This window comes from Gymnodraco acuticeps, unplaced genomic scaffold (assembly GCF_902827175.1).
Source record: "Gymnodraco acuticeps unplaced genomic scaffold, fGymAcu1.1, whole genome shotgun sequence".
NCBI lineage: Eukaryota > Metazoa > Chordata > Actinopteri > Perciformes > Bathydraconidae > Gymnodraco > Gymnodraco acuticeps.
Genome location: NW_022989983.1, coordinates 138244 through 159579, shown reverse-complemented (window position 1 = coordinate 159579; position 21336 = coordinate 138244). Strand labels below are relative to the sequence as shown.

General features: G+C 43.2%; 1 protein-coding gene across 15 annotated transcripts in view; it reads right to left on the bottom strand.

Moving 5' to 3' along the window:
* foxp1b (forkhead box P1b) overlaps nt 1–21336 on the bottom strand; it is a 210224-nt gene that overhangs the window by 102592 nt on the left and 86296 nt on the right. Inside the window, exon 1 of one of the 15 annotated variants that reach the window (XM_034212293.1) lies at nt 4622–4640. The exons of the other annotated variants lie outside the window; for them this stretch is intronic. The gene's annotated coding sequence lies outside the window, so the exon portion shown is untranslated. Of the gene's footprint in view, nt 1–4621; nt 4641–21336 lie in introns of those variants that run through there. 15 annotated transcript variants of the gene reach the window in all.

Here is a 21336-nt window from a genome sequence, read left to right as displayed (position 1 = left end):
TCAAATTTCAATCTGATTTAGGGGTACGCCCACAAAACAAAATGCTGCTCCAGGAATGCGTACAATAACATTTATTTGCTGTTTTCTAACTGCTTTTTCCTTTTCCACACTTTTCTACACGCAGACTCATACAGTTTTAATTGGTCTTTAATCTTAATATTCGTATGACTATTTTTCATATTTGTTTATTTATGTTATAGTTTGCATTTATATAGTATTTATTTATACAAGTCGCTTTATGTCTTCCTTAGTTTTACTAATTCGGTTATTTGTTGTGAATTTTTGGATTATTCTTTTTTTAACGGTTTTTTTCAAAGCTATTTTATTGTTATTATTTCTTATTATTATTATTTCTTATAATTATTCAATTATTATTTATTTTCACAATCACATTTATTGTCTTTTTTTCTTCACATTTAGTTTTATTAATGTTTTTATTATGTGTTCATATTTTTTGTATATTAATCTTGTGTTTTTTTATAACAAATTATGACATGCAATCATTTAGTAAGACACTTCAAACAAGCTATAGTAGGATTCCTGCATATCATTTGTTATCTGTTATATGTTTGTGTGCTTTGAAAGTTGTGCAAAACGATAAAGTGAAACAGTTCTGGGACAGTGGCCCAGCTCAGTAGCAGTTGTGGTGAGTTAAAACAGCACCAGAGCTAAATTAAAGTCCTCTACGGTTCACGTCTCCTCTGTTGTAGAAGCATATCCGAGTGAGTCATCTGACACTGTGTGTCACTACGCCCACACACTCAGGGCCTGTCTGAGCAGCTCTGCTCGGCCTACAGGCCCCGGTCCTGGGCTGGAGCTAGAGCCACCCCCCCCTCCAGACAGATGTTGACCCGGCTCACCCTTCCAGTCTGGCACAGCCTCCCTCCATAATGGGATTTTCTAAACAAGGAGTGAGGAATACGGCGGGATGGGACGCAGCCAGCCACGGCTCCACCTACAGGCCCCAGCTCGCACCAACTCACCAATTAGAAAACACACATTCTCGGGCTGAAATTAAATGCCATTTGAGATAAACCATGGGCTGACGTTATTCACCCCCATTTCATTTCTCAAATAAAAGATATTTATTCCACATGCTGAAAGAAAAAGAATGGTCTGCTTTCTGTTTTTTTTCTTCCAATGCTTCATAAAAAAGGGTGGAAAGTAATGGCTATTATACATGCACTGTCATTCCATGTGAAATCTTCATAATTATAACGGAAAGGCGTACATTTCCAAATGCATGGCATCTCCAAAAGTAATCAAGGGAATGAGCCGCGGGGCTATTTTAATGTATGCAAAAACTAGTGACCCAGGATAAAGGGAGGGAAAGGCTACAATGAATGCAAAGTAATGCGCGCATGCTTAGAACCGGCACTGATGAGGGGATGGCTAAAATTAACACCCAATTAATTTCCGAATTGACAAACAAATGAAACCCATAAATCTACTTTCTCATTAATTTCACCACATAATAATTCAAAGCTGCAATATCGTGAGAGGAAGAAATCGGAGGAAAGAAGAAAATGGAAAATGGGCATTATCCATCATAAATATCAAGAAGATAGGAAAGAGCCTTATTAGAGAGTTGTGCTGATAACAATGTTAATCTGTGAGGCGCTGAGGCGGGGACGCCATCATCAGCTGGGGCGGCTCGGACACGTGACTCGGCCTAATGTTTATCTATCTATTTATTTCCACTCTACTCATGGGATAGCCTCTTCTGCGAAGACTTACAAGGCTCCAAGTCTTTCCATCCGGTCCATTTATACAACAAGTATGACTATAGCTGTAATTATGGGTCAAGTGTCCTGCTATAAGGAGGTTCTGGGGTTAAAAGCACATGTGTTCAGCTCCAAACACAACATGCCAACATAAAACAATACACAAAAGGAGATATGAGAGAGAGAAAAAAACCTCATTATTAATAGAGCATGTCATATTTTTGTTTTCTCGGAAAAAATAGTTTCAAAAAGAATAGAAATAATGGAAATTCCAGGAGATGAAAACAAGGCAAAAGAACTGGCTGTGCTGTTGATTATTAGATGCATGTCTGTTCCTTTGGTAAGGGTAAGGGTAGGGGGGGGGGGGGGGGGGGGGTTGCTTGCAAAACAAGTGTTTGGAACAAATACTGGATAATAAAAAAAAAAGGTCAGAGTTTCTGTTTGTTGACAGTTTGTTTTGTTTTCCGTGCCTGGAATATGGGGAGTACAGTACAAACAAGAGTCACATGTGTCTCCCACCTGACCAGACAGGTTGAAGGTTAAGAACAGCCGGCGGCCAGAGCTCATCAGCCCTTCCCCTGCTTCTTCCCCCCCCCCCTCTCTCTCCTGCTGGAAATCTAATGCCTGTCCCCCTGTCATGCTTGTCTGGAATTCAACAGCTCAAACAAGTCGGCAGTGGATTCAAGGTAGGGTCGGCGTGCGCAGCTGTGCTCTGACCCTTCTCCGTGTTCTGTTTTTCTTTAATGCTCATGACAGTAAAGCCTCCGCGGCCACCTGCTTCGATGAGCAGGGTTCTCACACAGCCCGTGTTTACACAAGCACACAACAAAAGCACAACATCTCTTGGGCGGGAGATAAAGACACGCCGAGGAGGAGGAGGAGGAGACAATGGGAAGAGGTTCAATTTAGAGCTGTTTAGGTTCGGCCTGGTTGCTAGACTAGACAACACATCGACGTGTGCTAAAGGCACAACAACAGGACATCTTCTCAAGGCTTTCTTAAGAGTCTTGTGTTCTGCTGTGTTTTGGCTCCTGATTCTAGGGAGTCAAAAGACAACAAGAGCTGTGTGTTAAATAATCCATAACCACAACCCTCATCACTGACAACAAAGTACTCCAACATGGGTATGTCACGAGAACGGATGCTGGGGTACAAAGTCGATAGCAAACTTCTGAAGACGTGATGGTACTCGTTTTCAGTTCTGCAGGTAGTACAGAAGCTACCAGGACAGCGTTAAAATCAAACCTATTCATGGACACGTCTAGAAAACCGTTATCTTTTGTCCCTGACGATGCAACATTGTAAACAAAACTGTGTTGAAATCGTAGCTAATCAAACAACATCCATAACATTCATCTGCTACTTAGTAATTATTGATCTATTTATCTAATATATCATTCCAATAGCTTGCATATAGACTCTTATTTCACTTTTTTTAAACTATTTTTCTTTTTGTATTGACTTTTTAATATTTACTTGCACTATATGTTTCTGTTTTTCTGTATTATTGTGTTGCACTGTTGGAGAAGCCTGTGTCCTAAGATTTTCATCGACATAACTACTCTGTAGCTATGTTCGTATGACAAATAAAGAACCTTGAACCTTGAACCTTGAACCGTAGCAGCTTTTGGGCAGCACAGTTCAGCGTAGCTAACTACAGTAGCAAAGCAACAGCTAACAGAGGTTGCTTTGCGTTACCATTTGTAGCGTCATTAGAGCTCTATCAAGTAAAAAAATAAGTCTTAGGCAATGGTAAATTACAAACATAAGATTTTCATAATGTATTTGAACGTAATCTTGTAGAATGTAGTTTTTTTCGCAAGAAACTTGTGTAAATATAGTTGTTTGTAGGCGATGTTTTCATACTCACATCAATATAAATGACAGATTGATCTAAGACTTTTAACTTCCTAACACTATCTCCAAATGTTTATTGTTGGATAATGAGAAATGTGGAATTTCCTTTGTATTGATAACAAAATCTAAATGTCTTGTATTGGGGCATCCCTCCTCCAACAGACAGCCTTACCCAAACATAGTCTCACATCCCACTAAAGCAGGACCCTCTGCAAACCAGAACCACCTTGATCCAAACTCAAACTGCCGCTCTGACAATCCTCAGTCCGTCTCTGCTGAGAGGAGCTACCGGCGGGATGACATTCTGCCAAAGGAGACTTCGCAGTCAGACCAAACAACCATGTAATCTCCTCAGCCACTTCAACCAAGTCTCAGATAAGCAATGCATATCAGCAGACTCCTGCTGCAGTGTAGTACCAACAAACTGCCCAGCCCTCGCAACTAATACCTCAATCACAAACCCCACATGAGACCTAGACGTAAGTTCTTCCCAGACCTTGTACGGGGTGTAAGCAGACCTCTCGTGCTGGCAAACAAAGCAGCTGTTTGTTTAATAAGTGATTGCTGCCATGGCTACAGTAAACAGGAGGCGCTGGGGTTTTGTGTTTATGAACAAACACATCTCCTTGTAGGAGCCATTTCATATTAACCAGGTGGAATGATCAGCCGATTTCCTAGGTGACACTCGGGGCAGGCGTAGTGTAAACAGATTGTGGGAGGGGAGGAGAGGGGGGGGGCTGGCAGGCTTTAGGGAATCAAGGTCGATGCAAATGCAGCTTGGGCTAGAATAAACAGCGAGGCAGAAGTCAAGATAAACAAAAAGTCATTCTTCTGACATTTGAAGGCGCATTAAGATGGTGGGTTGCAGCTGCTCGCGAGCAACCGTGAATGAGAACAAGCTGGGCGGGCAGCGAGGCGGTCTCCTATGGAAACACATCTTTGTCAAGCGAGGCAACCAAGTGTTTCTCCCAGACACCAACAAACAGTTGCTCCCCACAACAGTGCAGTGAGGAACTTGTAAAAACATGTTAAACATTTACCTTGTTAAATTATTCAGTAACTAGGTTTGTGGAAATAACAAAGGGCGTCTCCGGGAGCTGGCACTCACAACATCAGGGTATGGAGTGTGCTAAAAACAACAACAACAAAAAAGGGAGTTGGTGGAATTGAATCTACACGATATGTTATTTATCAATAATACAAGGGCATGGCTTTGATTACTTCATGTATGTGTGACTAACAGATCCCAAGCTACTTCAGATGCTAAATCAAACACTGTGTTCTAGAATGAGTAGTGATTACAAAAGGTAGTGTGTAGGGACTTCTCAAGCTGCACGTCGCCTTGACTATGAATTTTTCATGGATATAACAACTTGCCATCTGCTGAGCTGAAGCCATTCAATGAGGCTTCCCTACCCATAATCCAAAGTTTCTGTCTCTAGTTCCCCTACTGATTTCATTTAATAGCCTACAAACAGCTACACCTCACAAAAGAAAGGAATAGAATATGAGCAACACATATTTATAACAATCCTAAAGAGTCGTGCAGTGATATATTTTTGGAGGCAGACCTGGAAGTTAGCATCACAAAATGTTCCTTCGACAAAAATCGATGGCATTTTTACAATTTTTGCAGTTGTGTATTACAGAAAATAAGCTCTGTGGCCAACACATATTTATGATAGCTACCACGTTCTGTTCAGCAGGATGATCTCAACAAATGAATGCCACTTTGTGATTTTTGAAGTGTGAATCCAATCAGCAGTAGTGAAAAGCTAATGCTATAGGCTATAAATGAGCTACGTCATGGTTGCACATCACCAATGCTAAGCTAAAGGTGGCCATGATGACGTTTTGTAGTCACTTTTAGTTTATCTCGGGGAACAAAACATTAAAATCTCTTCAGCTTGTTTTAACCACGGACTCTGTTTCCGGCTTTTAACCACAAACACGTAAAAATAACTGACTTGGAGACGTGTGGTAACATAAGTTATTTCTAGGTTTTAGGACTCGTTTCTGCACCACTCTTTCAGGACAGGATTCTCAGGCATGTAATCTACAACCAAACCTATTACAACAACACGAGCAGAGGAACAAAATGTGCATAGGAATAACCAGCTTCTGTATTATCATGCTACAAGCTCAGTTGAATTAACGATAAGAAAGGGTTCTAGAAGAGCGACTCCATGGTGAAGCCAAGTAGATCCATAATTTCAGAAAATACACAAACCAGTTTGTCTCCTTTGCATGAAGCCCATCGGAGGCCTGCTGTGCTCAGACAATGAGGGAATGTGCCAAAGTAAGGCAGGCCACGGTATTTTTAGTACAACTAAGGCCGATGGAGACTGAGTAAATAGAGAAGTCTAATGAGTTTAAATCTGGTTGTCCATGAATGGAATAGTAATTCTGGGATGTGGAGCTTCTTTTAGGAGTGGTTCGCCACACATATTCTCAGTGGCTCTCCTTCATTTGACTTTGATAATCACGCTCACATGTGGCTCATGCCCATTAACACTGCAGCGAGAGGACGGACACCAGGGGCCTCTTGTTCTGACCACAGGCTCAATGCACAGGGAAAAAAGAAAACTGGCATTGCTTCCCCCTCAAGCTCATCTTACCAATTAAACCTGTCAAACATGTGAAGTAAAACACAACTTCAATCTCTCAGCATCCTATGGGATCTGCGATAGCGCTTATTGTTTTAACATTACTTAAAGTATGTCATATATTTTTAATCATTTTTACTAGAATTCATGGTAGGGCTGTTCCCTCGGGTGTGGGAATGCGGACTCGTGGAGGGGAAATGTGTCACATGCATTTTCCTGGGAAAACCAAGGTTAGCCTTAACGAACTCGTCTAATTAATACCTGCGCTAAGAGAGGACAATATTATTAGAGCTGCTGTCAACTCACTGGAGTGCACACTTCCTCTGTCGGCTGACAACATGTAGCTAGATCAGTTTTTGGGGGAAAAGATTTAAGACAGACTTGTGGTTAACCGCCGCTCTACACACAAAGTAAGCCGCTAATTAATGTGGAGTAAGTCATCGAGTGTGGAGGAAAGCTGAGGAAACTTAACTCTCGCTATTTGAATAATCTTTAGCATTGCTAAATCTGTCTCTATATGCACAAACACAGGTGAAGCTTTATTTAGAGTAACTCAAATGATTAAGTCTACAGTAGTTGTTGATTTTCTGAACAGAATCTTAAACCTTTACATTTGAAAGTGCAATATCTATTTCACATGAATAATATTTGCCCTACGAATGTCCCTACAGGAAAAGGAAAACCCCAAAAAGCATAAAACTGCCCCTTTAAAAAGGAATTTTTCAACGACAAAAATATCATTTGCTTATCAATTACTCACCCCGTGTTCTCGTGATTACTTGAAAAAATGTGCTTGCATCCACGTTAAGCGAGTAACCAAAAATGTTTACCAAAAACTGAACCATATCAAAACACGTTTGTTATTGCTAAACTTGGATTTCCCATTAAAGTGCATTTGACACATTACCTCAACACACGGTTGTCTTCCCACACCCACGCAAACAGCACTTTTAAAAATGAAATGTAAAATATTTGATTTCATCTACCCAGTTGTATGCAAAGTGACCGTGATGTTTTACTATGGAGGCATGCAAGAAAAACGAAATGTTTTAGCCAAATTCAAGGTAACAAGGGGTCATTGCCATACATCCTGCTGTAGGTGAAGTATTCCTTTCAATTGTGACACAATAGCCATTTTGCTATTAGTCACAGTCACTGCTATGGGACTGTCCCCCCCCCCCCCCCCCACATTGACCCATCCTGCTGCTTCTGAAGGAGCGATGCCTCCTCCTCGACGTAGTCCAGGGGTCGTTTCAGCCTAAGGAGCGTGTTATTATTTTAAAAGCCGCAGCCTTCCCAGAGCGAGGACAGAAAGGGTTAAAAGGGAAAGGGAGTTTGCACCTTCCATTAAGCAGTTACAGTGAAGATAAAGGGAGAGGGGGCTAAACACCAAAAAACCTTACATGAATTTCTGCCTTTTAATGGAATCAGCTTTTAACAACTCTTTTTCCGTTAAATACAGCCCATGTCAGGAGGGATGCGTCCCACTCGTAAAGCAGCACAATGACAATGTACAGTGGCACTAATACAAGGACATAGTTCATCATGACATTTTCTGCAATTCCCAACTGATTAGGGTCATTATGTTGGAGGCCTGATTTATGTTGTCATTTCCTCTCACCGATCCTGCATCAATGAATCTTAATGAATTGGTAAATAAGGGTGAAGATTACACTGGGTGACACCGCAACATTTCTCACCCTCAACGGCCGAGATTTATGTATCCAATTAGAGACTAACAGAGAAAATTGGCTGGCAGAAAAATAATATTCTTTATGGCACAAAATGGAGGAGCATTCTCAGTGAAGGGCAATTGTATTGTCTGTGTTAAAGTCCATAAAACACCCTCCGATCCCACCTTCAAAAAGAAAAAGGGGAGTTATGCGAGGAGAGCTGTTGTGAGCTAAAGTCCTTAGCATTCACCACGGGCTATCACACATGTTTGATCAGTATAAATACACCCCTGTGTGACAAACATGTTTACCTTCTCACTGCAAACATCAGACAATCAGACACCATGAGGTGCTGCTTCTCTAATGAAGACGCAGGGGCTTTTTATCCAGGCTAGCCGTGGCCCTCTGTCGGAAATATGCCTCTTTTATACACACATCAAAAAGCATTTGTACACGGGGAAAAACGAGCAGCCAAATGATTTGCCCTAAACATACAATATTTTCAATTAGTGAGCGAGGAAACGTGGTAAAAAAGACTCTTCATCTTTTGACTCAAAGCAGGGATATCAAAATACAATCACCTCTTTGAAGATATCTCTGATCAACACATAGAAGAGGACATATACAATATGATTAGGGGCTCTTTAACAATCCCCGGGTACATCGTTATCACATGGGTTTTTATTTCTCTCATGCAGATTAAGGGGAAGATGATTATAGCAAACTGTTTTTGTGTATCAATACAAAGTGTGAGAACCTTATTAATACCAAGTTCTTAAAAGAGCACTCAGAGTTATAATGAGAGCTTTTATGCATTACGTATTGTGACTGGATTTGGTGAGGAAGCGGCTCTCCACATCAAACAAGCTGGCCCCGCTATTAGTGCAGGGGCTGAGGGATGCTGTGTGAAAAGGGGTGGCAAATTAAAGCTGAAGCAACGCAGGGAAGGGCTTAATTTACTGGCATGTACAGTATGCAAATGAGATTACTCTCAGCTTAACTGCATCATTTATGTCCATAATAACAGCATCATCATTACAGGGCTCAAATTAAATTACACTGTAATTAGCATATCAAAGTGATTGGTTAAAGTTTAAAACAAATACGCAATTTTGTTAATGAACATCTGTAATCACCATGTAGACTGAGTGAAAACATCCAAAACAAATATGTGTTTTGGAGAAAGGGGAGGAATATCCCTCCAAAACGGCATGTCTGTCAGTGTGTGTGTGTGTGTGTGTGTGTGTGTGTGTGTGTGTGTGTGTGTGTGTGTGTGTGTGTGTGTGTGTGTGTGTGTGTGTGTGTGTGTGTGTGTGTGTGTGTGTGTGTGTATGTGTGTGTGTGTGTGTGTGTGTGTGTGTGTGTGTGTGTGTGTGTGTGTGTGTGTGTGTGTGTGTGTAGGATGGGGGTGTTTTTACCTGAAGAGCTCCACACTCTCAGGATATATTTCCCAAACTCAAGGAGATCAAAGATGCAATTTCCCACACTTGCCACTTCGGGAGCTCATCAATAAAATACTAATCACTTCACGCCTGATTCTGAGAATGGCGCCGCAGCCCAAGGCTTAGAGAAGACTTCCATATCACAGAAAAACACCTCCGACTGTCTTTGACTGTTGGTGAAGGAGCACATATATCATTTGCAGTCAGGTTTAACCAATAGCTGTCCTGCCTTTCCCCCTGCTGATGAACATGGATAGTTTTAAAACTGAGAGCACTTCTTCAGACCTCTGACAGAAACCCCACGATTTGGTGTCCACATGAACAGTTTGATGTACCCCATATTTATTGGTGTAATTCAGGAAGCTTGGGATCAATGTCGTTTTTCAAAATAAAAGCCGGAGTAAGAAACAGTATTCTTACAGAAAGCTATAGACCAGGATTGTTTTGTTTTTTAAAACAACAGCCTCAGAAGATAACTTCATGCTTTAAGGCAACTCTGGATGATAATATGTTTTTTTTCAAAATAAAAGCCCCATAATGTAACAGTATCCTTAAAAGAAGCTCAGGATGCAAATTGTTTTTCTAAATAAAAGCCCCAGGAACTAACTGTATCCCACAGAAGACATTACATTGTGTATGTAATGTAATATAATGGAAGACGATTTATTTCAAAATAAAAGCTCCAGTAAGTAACTTTATCCTAACAGAAAGCTCCTGGAGATGATATGTTTCAAAAATAAAAGCCCCAGAAATGATGGGCTCCTTACAGAAAGCTCTGGACAATAAATGGTTTTCAAAATAAAAAACCCAGAAAGTAACTCTATCCTTACAGGGAGCTCTAGATCAGGGGTGTCAAACTCAATTTCATCACGGGCCACATTAGCATTATGGTTGCACTTAAAGGGCCGGTTGTAACTTTAAGACTATATAAATGTATATATAAAATAATGTATTATAATACATTATTACCTCTGCATTGGATTATTATCGGATAGGGTAATAACTTCATAATTAACTACGTCTGAAAGCAGAAGTCTAGGGCAAATAATTGCAAGTCTCTTCAGTGAGAATGTCACAAAATGATTTAAAAATTAAAGCCAAATTATGTAAAAAAAGTTGCAACAAAAAAATATATTCTAAGATAAAAGGCATATTTTGAAGAAAAAAATTCAAATTCGGAGAAAAAAATTAAAATGTGAGATGCATTGTGGGACATGTAGTTTATGGGCAACATGCTTCTGTAAATCGGCATGTAACCGTATAATAAACATATTATATTCTTTCAAAGCTGTTGTGGGGCCACAGAAAATGAAGTCACGGGCCGAATTTGGCCCCCGGGCCTTGAGGTTGACACCCCTGCTCTAGATGAACATTGGTTTTCAAAATAAAAGCCTCAGAAATAAACAACACAGCTACTGCTATCAATCCATACATAGTGCTGGCAATACCAGCATTAGGATGTGCACAAAGTGCCAGTTACAGTCAAAATGATTGATAGGGAATGTTCTAGTTCAGATTTCATCATTGATCGCACAACAACACAGCCGAGCCCCATACCTTTGCTTCCCACTTTCCATTATTATCACTACAGGTATTTCGTTATTAATTCAACTAGAAAGCAAAAGGCAGCGGTGGCGTACACCATCAGAAATGCACTCGTCAAATGTTAAAGAAGTGGCATGTTATTTTATTCATTAAGAAATCCATTAAAGGGCCTTATTCCTTGCAAGTATGTAAGAGATGTGCCTTTCAAGGTAGAGCTGGGGCAAATCCACTCCATCAGCTAATGATGGCACTCATTACACACAGAAGCGGCTAATGAAGGCGCGGTGGCCGGCCGATCCCCTCACCCAGCATAAAGCCCTATGAAATGCTAATATCTCACTTCTAATTAAAGGATACTAAGTCCAAATGCACCTTCACGGCTAGTCGCTGGCAACATAAATTAGATTTTTCAACACTACAGTACACCCGGAGATGTGCCCGAGCAACATTCCATTAATTCATATTTAATACCCCCACTAGTCCTGCGTTTGCCTCGCTATCTCCTCCCCTCTCCCCTCTCCTCTCAGCGTTATGCACATCATTATGCTTTCTAAGAGTCTGCTTTCTACTTTTTGTTGGTGCGCACATTATTTTAAAGTGCTTCCAGAAATAAACACATATACACACGGTAGGCTTTGTGTCACAGGGGAAAGGTCAGCACAAAAACAAAGAACACAGGATAATATGCCAGTGTGGCCCCCTGCTCCACCTGTATATATTTACAGTGTTTACACATGTTTGGCTGTAAATGTGTTTACTAGAAAACCTGCTGCCCTTCTCAGAAACTGACCTTGACGGCAGTAAACAACCCTTTCACAGAGTTCATTACCGTCAAAGCGGGTATAGTCTTTCCCCTCAGATAAAGCAGCAAAGGTCAGTGCCATTAGCTTATCAACAGAATATGGCTGCACTGGAGTGGACATGATAGTTAGGCCTGGACAAACACTAAATAAATAATGGACAGGATGTTCCTTTCAACAACTCAACGTATGACATAACTGAATATTATCATAGTAATCATCGCCAAGTTAAAAATGTCAACTTACTACTAATTATTGGCCAGCGTACACACAGCTCCCTGTTTGTGTGCTTCACAAATATCAAAGTCACTGTTGACTCAGAATATGTATTTACTGACTGGCCTTTCGCCAAGAGCAAATCTTTTCCAGGATTTTGAAGAAGTGTCTCGTTGTAGTGGGAATGTCTATGCATTTTTAAAATAGAGGCATGTTGGATATGTACTTTATATCATTTTTAAACACATCGTGTAGTTCACCTTGATAATATGAATATTTCCATTTCATGCTAAATACAAGTACATATACACCATTGCATTTTGGAGGCACATATTGTAATTGTTTTTCTCTACTACATTTATTTAAAGGGTGCCTATTATGTTTTTGTTGGGGTTCATCTCTTCCTGTAGTGTGTTATATGGGTTTTTGTGAATGTAAATGGTCTCCAAAGGCTAAAATCCCCCCCCCCCCCCCCTGCCTGAAACGCCTCCTTTATTACTTCTTATGCCCCTTTCACACCAACGCGTTTTCAGCTCCGGCTCGGAGCTGGAGCCTGAAAAGTGCCGGTTTTTCCTGTTCACACCGCAGAGGCGCCGCCTCTTAGCTCCGGAATCCGGTTCACTTCCAGCTCCAAAAAATTGTCGGTCTAGAGGCAAGAGCTTCGGAGCTAAGAGAGAGACGTCGCTTACGTCTCTCTTACGTCGAGGCGGGGGCAGGGGCAGATTCGTCGTTGATGCTGAAGACCACAAAGAAGTCTTACATTTCGCATGTGATGTTTGTAAAGTTCCAAGTAAAGTCGTCCCTTGTAAAGTCGTCCGATGTCTATGTTGTTTCGTAAGAGGATAACCAAAGCGAACAGCGCTTCAATACAATCGGCCATTGTTGTTGTTGTCGATGTGAGGGATTTCCGCGGTTTGGATTTTATGAAGCAGGCACGTAAACGGTGACGTCATGACGCAGCAGCGGCAGCTCTGGGCGGTGTGAACAGAGCGGGAGCAGAAAAAGGAAACCGGAGCTGAACCAGAAAAGCTCCCGCTCGGAGCTAGAAAGGGAAAAGCGCTGGTGTGAAAGCCGCATTAGTGACATCACAATGTAACACTCGCTCTCCAACACCTTCTGCGTGATAGGCTAAGAGGCGGGACATCTCTAAGTAGTTGACCAATCACAACAGAACATAGCTGCACATTCGCAAACTCCTAAAAAGTGGCATTTTGGATACGCACATTATAAAATGTTGAAATACTTTATCTTAATATTTCCACTCCACTTCATTTTGGAGGCAGCTATTGTAATTGTTATTCTACTACATGTTACATTTGACATATAAAAACAAATGTGTTGTTTGGTACAATGCAGTACTGTATTACTAATCGGCTTAGTATTCATTTATATGATCCATGTTGACAAAGTTAAATAAGGGCATTTTGGATAATGCACTTTGTAAAAGAAACAAAAAACACCAGCCGAACACAACAGGCTCTATTGAACATGACGGCACCGCTTCAAAAACACAAAGTAATGCTTTCTTTGACTTGCAGTTCTTTTTTTAAATGGAAGAGTTTTACACTTAGTGCATGGTTTGCCAGAGGGTAGCAGTAAAATGCATGAATTTAAAGGTCAGTGTTAAGAACATATCACATGACGTCTGTTTGATCCCGGCCCAAGTATTTTCCCAAGGATTCTCTGGCTCCGTCCTGTGTAAATCACGCAGCCTGACCTTCTACATTCCTCATGCTCCGTCCTCCCATTCATCCACCGGCACAGATAATACTGGGCAAATATCATAAACGTGAGGATTTTAGGATTGAGGTGAGGCTGCCATCATCCTCCAGCAACTGGGGAAAAGAAAGCATGAAAAAGAACCTTATTTCCTAACCTCCTGCCAGAATAACCTGTGCTGAGGCTGCCTGACCCTAAAGCCTATAGCCTTTATACGGACAGTCCATGGAGAATACTCTCAGCTGATTGGACATTTGAGGAACGGGCACTATTGGACATTTCTTATGTGCAATAATTAGAAATGTGATATTATTATTAGTAGCAGTTACTTCACTACATAAGACTTTAACATCACTGTTGAGTAAAAACTGTGCAATACAGACTTTTCTACAATGTGTTAATGTTATTTCTCCGTCACTGCTTTGATATCTTACTTTGATTAGGCCGCTTTTTAATCTTGGATTGTGCTCTGATTTTCATTTCTTTAATGTGTGCTTCCCTCTTTTTTATATATGGTACGTCTATTAATTTCACATGTGTCTATTACCTGCACACACCCCTTTGCTAATAAAGGATTTCTGGTGCTAAATTCTATATGGATATAGATATCGACACAATGTGCCGATATGATACGATGCAGTGTTGTCCTAGTAATCTGGCAGTGTTTTAAAACAAAAACAGGCTCTGCATTGACAAACTACACGACTAAATTGTTCTTAAATGTTTCTGTTAGTGATACAGCTTTGTTTTTAATGCTATATTACTGTAAAAATATCCATTGTGCAAACAGAGTACTTTGTGTCAAAAATACTATAACTGTCATTTTCAATATCAGAACTTTTACTCGTTATTGAGCAATTTACTGTTAGACCTTTGTATTCCTTTACCTTTTCTCCTTCCCTATTGTTTATATCACTACTTTATTCAACCTACACTAAGAAACAACACGTGTGCAACTTCAGAATGCTCCATTTCCTCCAATCTCCAGAGTTTTTATTGACTTTTTTGAGATTTCATCAAAGTATCATAACGAGTATAAGCATGGGCAAGATGTCTCCGCTTCAAACGCGGCCTCGGCTTTAGGGCCTGACCTGTGGCTGAACTGGCCTCTGCTCGGCCACCCAACACACATCGCCCCCCCCAACACCACCACCACCCCACCCCCTGATAAATAAGTGAACACAGCAAACAGAGGCCCATCAGTCAACCTGCACACAGCTAACACCAGGACAGGGACAGAGATCGATGGGGAGACACACACAAAGAAAGACAGAAGGAAGAGAGAGGACAAAGAAGGAGGGGGGGGGGCACATTGTGAGGGCATCTAACAGTGAAGAGTAGATACATATCACACTGGAGTCTGAGCCAAGCAGCGTGGAAGGCCAAGCACTGTAAAGGCAGTGAAAGCGGGGCTTATTTTGCCGAGCTGTGACATTTGTTTCTTATTGTCTAAGTGGCAGCTGAATCCCCTCCCCGGGCCCCTCGCTCGGCTCCGGGCCGCTCTGACAGGGAGGTAACCATATTAGGACGCATATGGTAAAGTAAACAATAACATAGTTGCAATGAGATGGAAATTGTTCAGCTAATGGTGTTTGTCATTCCTGTTTTCAGTGCACTGAGCGACCCTGTGTTTTTTTTTTTCTAGCTGGGCCGGAGAGACTTTGTTTATGAAAACAACGCAGCAGCCAAGGCTAAAACCGGAGCAAAAGAGAAAAACTGTAAATAAATAGCAGTTCAAAAAATGTCTCCACCTTTTTCCTTTGATTACATAAATAAACCCACATTTGGGTAGACATAGCCTCTGGCAGGCTCAGGCCGTGTGAGCACTGATGCCCCGGCCACACGAGGACGAAAACGGTCGTTTGCGTTACTGTTTAGTGTCATATAGACCGTTAGGCCACACGAGGACGACCGAATACGGCACTAAACGACTGCGTAAACGATAACGGGTCCCAAGGTGGATAGAACGGCATACGCAACGCTCTGGGGGGGTCCAACGGCTCCGTGTGTACGCCCTATACGATCATTTTCTGATAATGATGAGGCAATAGCCCCGCCTCTCCCCACCTCTGCTGCTCACCCCCGCGTCAAAGTAAACTGCACACTGAATTCAGATTATTTATCTTTCTCTCGATATGGACATAAACGCGAGTGAAGTCTAATCTGACAGGACAGAGACACCTCTCAAACTAAACTAGTTATAAATATGTTTATTTTTACTGTCGGCCGGGTCACTCATTACTGGATCAGCTGCTGCATGAGACAGACACTGGCGCTGTCCGAAGAGAGGGAGGAAAAAGAGAGGCTCCGTGTATTTTATTATTATTATATTATATAGATTCGTTATTCATTTGTTTTAAAGCTCAATAAATAACAAAGAAGACCTTTGACCGGCACTTTTATAATTTTGTCAGAAGATTTAAACTTTAATTCACGTTGACTGGCGAAAAACTCTGCCCGGTTCCCTCGGCCCCCACCGCGGAGAATAAACAGAAGGGCAACCATGACAACCATGCTTCTTCACTGCTTTTGTGGAGGAAGTTACAGCGCCACGTACAGGCTCCTGCATGTACTGCAGCTTCTCCAGCGGTTGGAGCTAAACGGAGCGGTCTCGTGTGGACAGACACTATCCGGATGACTATTGCGTGTGGACGGAAGCTTTTTTGCGATTGCGTTTGCGTTAATCCTATGCGTTTAGCCGTTTTCGTCCTCGTGTGGCCGGGGCATGAGGCGGCTGGATATGAAAATACAGATTTCCCTCTCCAGTTTGTCCCTCCCTCCACAATAATTCACCATCTTTAACACCTGCAAAATGTACAATACTGTTTAAAAACTGGTAGAATCATTGTTTTCTATACTTTGATTTGTGGCTTTACTGAAATACTAAAAAAATCTAATTTCCAGTTAGGAACACTTTTATTACCTTATTTAGATCAGTTTCAGGAGAAATAATCAGATAATTTACAACATGGGAGCTAGTCTGCTCATTTTCAGGCTCAAATTGTATGTTGTGCACAGTCTGCTCTGATTGGTTAGCTGGCTGGCCTCCGTTGTGACTGGTCGATCACTTAGACATGTCATGCCTCTTAGCCTATGTACAATATGTAAGCATGCTAATAAAAGCAAAAGTGTGACATAGTGAAGTCGTCCAAATGGAGGCGTTTCAGGCAGGGGGGGCGGGGGGGGGGGGGGGGGGGGAGTGTGTGAGAGAAACTCCCTCTGGAGGAACCTTTGGACTTAAGAAACCCTTAACATGCACTAAAACGTATAAATCACACTGCAGGATAGGGTAAATCCTAAATCACAATAGGGCCCCTTTAAATGTAAGTTTTTAAAGATTGTACAATTCTGAAACCCTGGATCAGTGGGACGCAGAGGATTTGGGAAATGTTACACCCGGTAGCCAACCCTTTCCTAGAAATTAATATGGTGCCGCCTCCAACTCTGTATCCATTTCTCTTTATAATTCCATGACATGTTCTCAAGAAAACCCGGCCCCCCTGATCTGAACCGGAGTGGTGGTTTGTTACTGGACTTCTGTGCTAGTCATGGATTGGCCATAACAAACACCATGTTCGAACATAAGGATGCTCATAAGTGTACGTGGTACCAGAGCACCCTAGGCAGAAGGTCCATGATCGATTTCGTTATCGTATCATCGGACCTGAGGCCGTATGTTTTGGACACTCGGGTAAAGAGAGGGGCGGAGTTGTCAACTGATCACCATCTGGTGGTGAGTTGGGTCGAGTGACGGGGGAAGCCTCTGGATAGACCTGGTAAGCCCAAACGTGTAGTTCGGGTGAACTGGGAACGTCTGGAGGAGGCCCAAGTTCAGGAGGCCTTCAACTCACACCTCCGGCGGAGCTTTTCGGGCATTCCTGTGGAGGTTGGGGACATTGAACCAGAGTGGTCGGTGTTCAAAGCCTCTATTGCCGAAGCCGCGGCGGGGAGCTGTGGTCTCAAGGTCCTAGGTGCCTCAAGGGGCGGTAACCCTCGAACCTCCTGGTGGACACCGGTGGTCAGGGAAGCCGTCCGACTGAAGAAGGAGGCCTTCAGGGATTTGTTATCCCGGGGGACTCCCGAGGCAGTTGCAAGGTACCGACAGGCCCGAAGGGCAGCAGCCTCATCCGTGGCCGAGGCAAAGCAGCGGGTGTGGGAGAAGTTCGGAGAAGACATGGAGAAGGACTTTCGGGCGGCACCAAAGTTGTTCTGGAAAACTGTCCGACACCTCAGGAGGGGGAAGCAGGGAACCATCCAAGCTGTGTACAGTAAGGATGGGACGTTGTTGACCTCAACTGATGGAGTGTTAGGGCGTTGGAAGGAACACTTTGAGGAACTCCTGAACCCGACAACTCCGCCCTCTATGTTAGAGGCAGAGCTGGAGTATGACGGGGGATCAACACCAATCTCCCGGGAGGAGGTCACTGAGGTCGTCAAACAACTCCACAGTGGCAAAGCCCCGGGGGTGGATGAGATCCGCCCGGAAATGCTGAAGGCTCTGGGTGTTGAGGGACTGTCATGGTTGACACGTCTCATCAACGTTGCGTGGAAGTCGGAAACGGTACCGAAGGAGTGGCAGACCGGGGTGGTGGTTCCCCTTTTTAAAAAGGGGGATCAGAGGGTTGTGTGCCAATTACAGAGGCATCACACTACTCAGCCTCCCCGGGAAAGTTTACTCTAAGGTACTCGAAAGGAGGGTCAGGCCGATTGTCGAACCTCAGATTGAGGAGGAACAATGCGGATTCCGTCCTGGTCGTGGAACGACGGATCAGCTTTTTACTCTCGCAAGGATCCTGGAGGGGGCCTGGGAGTACGCTTATCCGGTCTACATGTGTTTTGTAGACTTGGAGAAGGCGTATGACCGAGTTCCCAGGGAGTTACTGTGGGAGGTGCTGCGGGAGTATGGGGTGAGGGGGTCTCTACTCAGGGCCATCCAATCTCTGTACTCCCAAAGCGAGAGCTGTGTCCGGGTCCTCGGCAGTAAGTCGGACCCATTTCCGGTGAGGGTTGGCCTCCGCCAGGGCTGCGCTTTGTCACCAATCCTGTTTGTAATATACATGGATCGGATTTCGAGGCGTAGTCATGGGGGAGGGGGTCTGCAGTTCGGTGGACTAAGGATTGCACCACTGCTTTTTGCAGATGATGTGGTTCTAATGGCTTCATCGGTCTGCGACCTTCAGCACTCACTGGATCGGTTCGCAACCGAGTGTGAAGCGGCTGGGATGAGGATCAGCACCTCCAAATCTGAGGCCATGGTTCTCAGCAGGAAACCGATGGACTGTCCACTCCAGGTAGGGAATGAGTCCTTACCCCAAGTGAAGGAGTTCAAGTATCTCGTGGTCTTGTTCTCGAGTGAGGGAACAATGGAGCGTGAGATGGGCCGGAGAATCGGAGCAGCGGGAGCGGTACTGCAGTCGCTTTACCGCACCGTTGTGACGAAAAGGGAGCTGAGCCAGAAGGCAAAGCTCTCGGTCTTCCGGGCCATTTTCGTTCCTACCCTCACCTATGGTCATGAAGGATGGGTCATGACCGAAAGAACGAGATCGCGGATACAAGCGGCCGAGATGGGTTTTCTCCGCAGGGTGGCTGGTGTCTCCCTTAGGGATAAGGTGAGAAGTTCGGTCATCAGGGAGGGACTCGGAGTTGAGCCGCTCCTCCTTCGCGTCGAAAGGAGCCAGTTGAGGTGGTTCGGGCACCTAGTTAGGATGCCACCTGGGCGCCTCCCTAGGGAGGTGTTCCAGGCACGTCCAGCTGGGAAGAGACCAAGGGGTAGACCTAGGACCAGGTGGAGGGATTATATCTCTTCGCTGGCCTGGGAGCGCCTTGGGATCCCCCAGTCAGAGCTGGTTGATGTCGCCAGGGAAAAGAAAGTTTGGGGCTCTCTGCTGGAACTGCTACCCCCGCGACCCGACCACGGATAAGCGGGAGAAGATGGATGGATGGATGGATGGTTCTCAAGAAAAAGTTTCACTTGGCCGCCTAATTCTGATGCAGTATTCAAAAGATGTTGCCATTACCCAGACATGCAAATTCAGAATGGGTGGGAATCTTCTAGTGAACACTATATAATAGGAATTGGAGCAGTGCGCAGATTAATGGTTGAATGAAATAACTGAGATAGTGTTTGATATGCCTGGTTTAGAAAGGCCTCATTTCTCACTAATTTCTACAGCATGTGGAGCGACTTAAGAGAAATGCAGCCTTCACTTTTCTGTTTGTTTCACTAGTCACTTCCTTCCTTCATTCCTTTTTCTTTGGCTCTGCTTTCTGCCGTTATTTTCCAGGATAAGAAAAGGCACAAAAATATTGTGATTTGTTCAAGTGTGGAAAACAAAGACCCAGATATGTTCCAGCCCTAAATAATATCCTATTTCTGACTCACTGGTCAACTATTCTAGAAAGAAAAAAAGCGTGGCGTCGGGTTCAAAGATCACAATGTGCCAATGTTCCCTGCATTTCTATACGGTCTACACTATAGCTGGAAGTCGACTGCTGTCCTCTCCATATGTTGACTTTATTTCTTTGGTTTTTTTCCCTCTCCTAGCCTCATTCCTAATCTCACACCAAAAACGCAAGCTGTTTATTTGTGTAGGGCTGAAGCCGTTCCATTAAGTAGCCCCACCAGGTGCTTCATCCCTAAAAGGGATTTGTTTTCTTAAATAAACGGAGAAGGCAAAAAAGGACTGCCAAAGAGATATTTACCATGACGTGAAGTGATTGCAACAAAGTCAAAACTATTCCAATAAGAATGACTGCTGCGCCTTGTGGGAACTTTTTTTGAATTCCCTTAACCCTCCTATTGTCTTCGTTTCCCCCCTTACTTTGGTGTTTGCGGTCAATTTTGACCGGTCCTGTTTTAACTGCTATTAACACAAAAACCATTAATCATCACCAACTTTCATTTAACACCCTTTCAAACTGTTAATATTGTATCAGACTACTGGTATACATGAACAACTTCAGTACATAGACAAAGAATAGACACTGAACATGTATTGAGTGTGCCAGGTGTGATCCATGTGGGGGGATTGGGCACATAAGGGGGGGGGGGGAACACATCTAGAGTATGTGTGTGTGTGTGTGTGTGTGTGTGTGTGTGTGTGTGTGTGTGTGTGTGTGTGTGTGTGTGTGTGTGTGTGTGTGTGTGTGTGTGTGTGTGTGTGTGTGTGTGTGTGTGTGTGTGTGTGTGTGTGTGTTTTATCTGATCCGGATGGTTACTAATTCCTTTTCTTTATGGCGGTCATGTTTGACTGGGAACACCATGGGTGTTGCAAAGTTGACTAAATCATCCAAAATGCAATGAAAGTGGTGATCAGCAATTGTATATGTTCAAATGTCTACTGTGAAGGATATCATAAAGCTTTAATGCAATGGAATGTAAAATAAAAAAGTTATGATTGATGAAAGTAGTAAATCGGTCAGATTTGACCCGAACACAACAGGAGGGTTAAATAGTCAGAGATCTTCTCTAGTGGGAGTAGAAACCAAAAAGAAGTGCTTTTTAATGGGGCATTATATAATGTAATATTGCATTATGTTGTTTCTGGGAGAAGGGACCACCACACCCCTTCCCGCTGCCTCCGCTCATCAGAAGCCAACCTCCTATCCATCCCCACCCGCATAGATCACCGGACCTGGGGGACAGAGCCTTCTCCGTCGCTGCCCCCTCCATCTGGATCTCACTCCCCCAACCCATCAGAGACTGCACTGACCTCACCGCCTTCAAAACACTCACAAAAACTCACCTCTTCAAT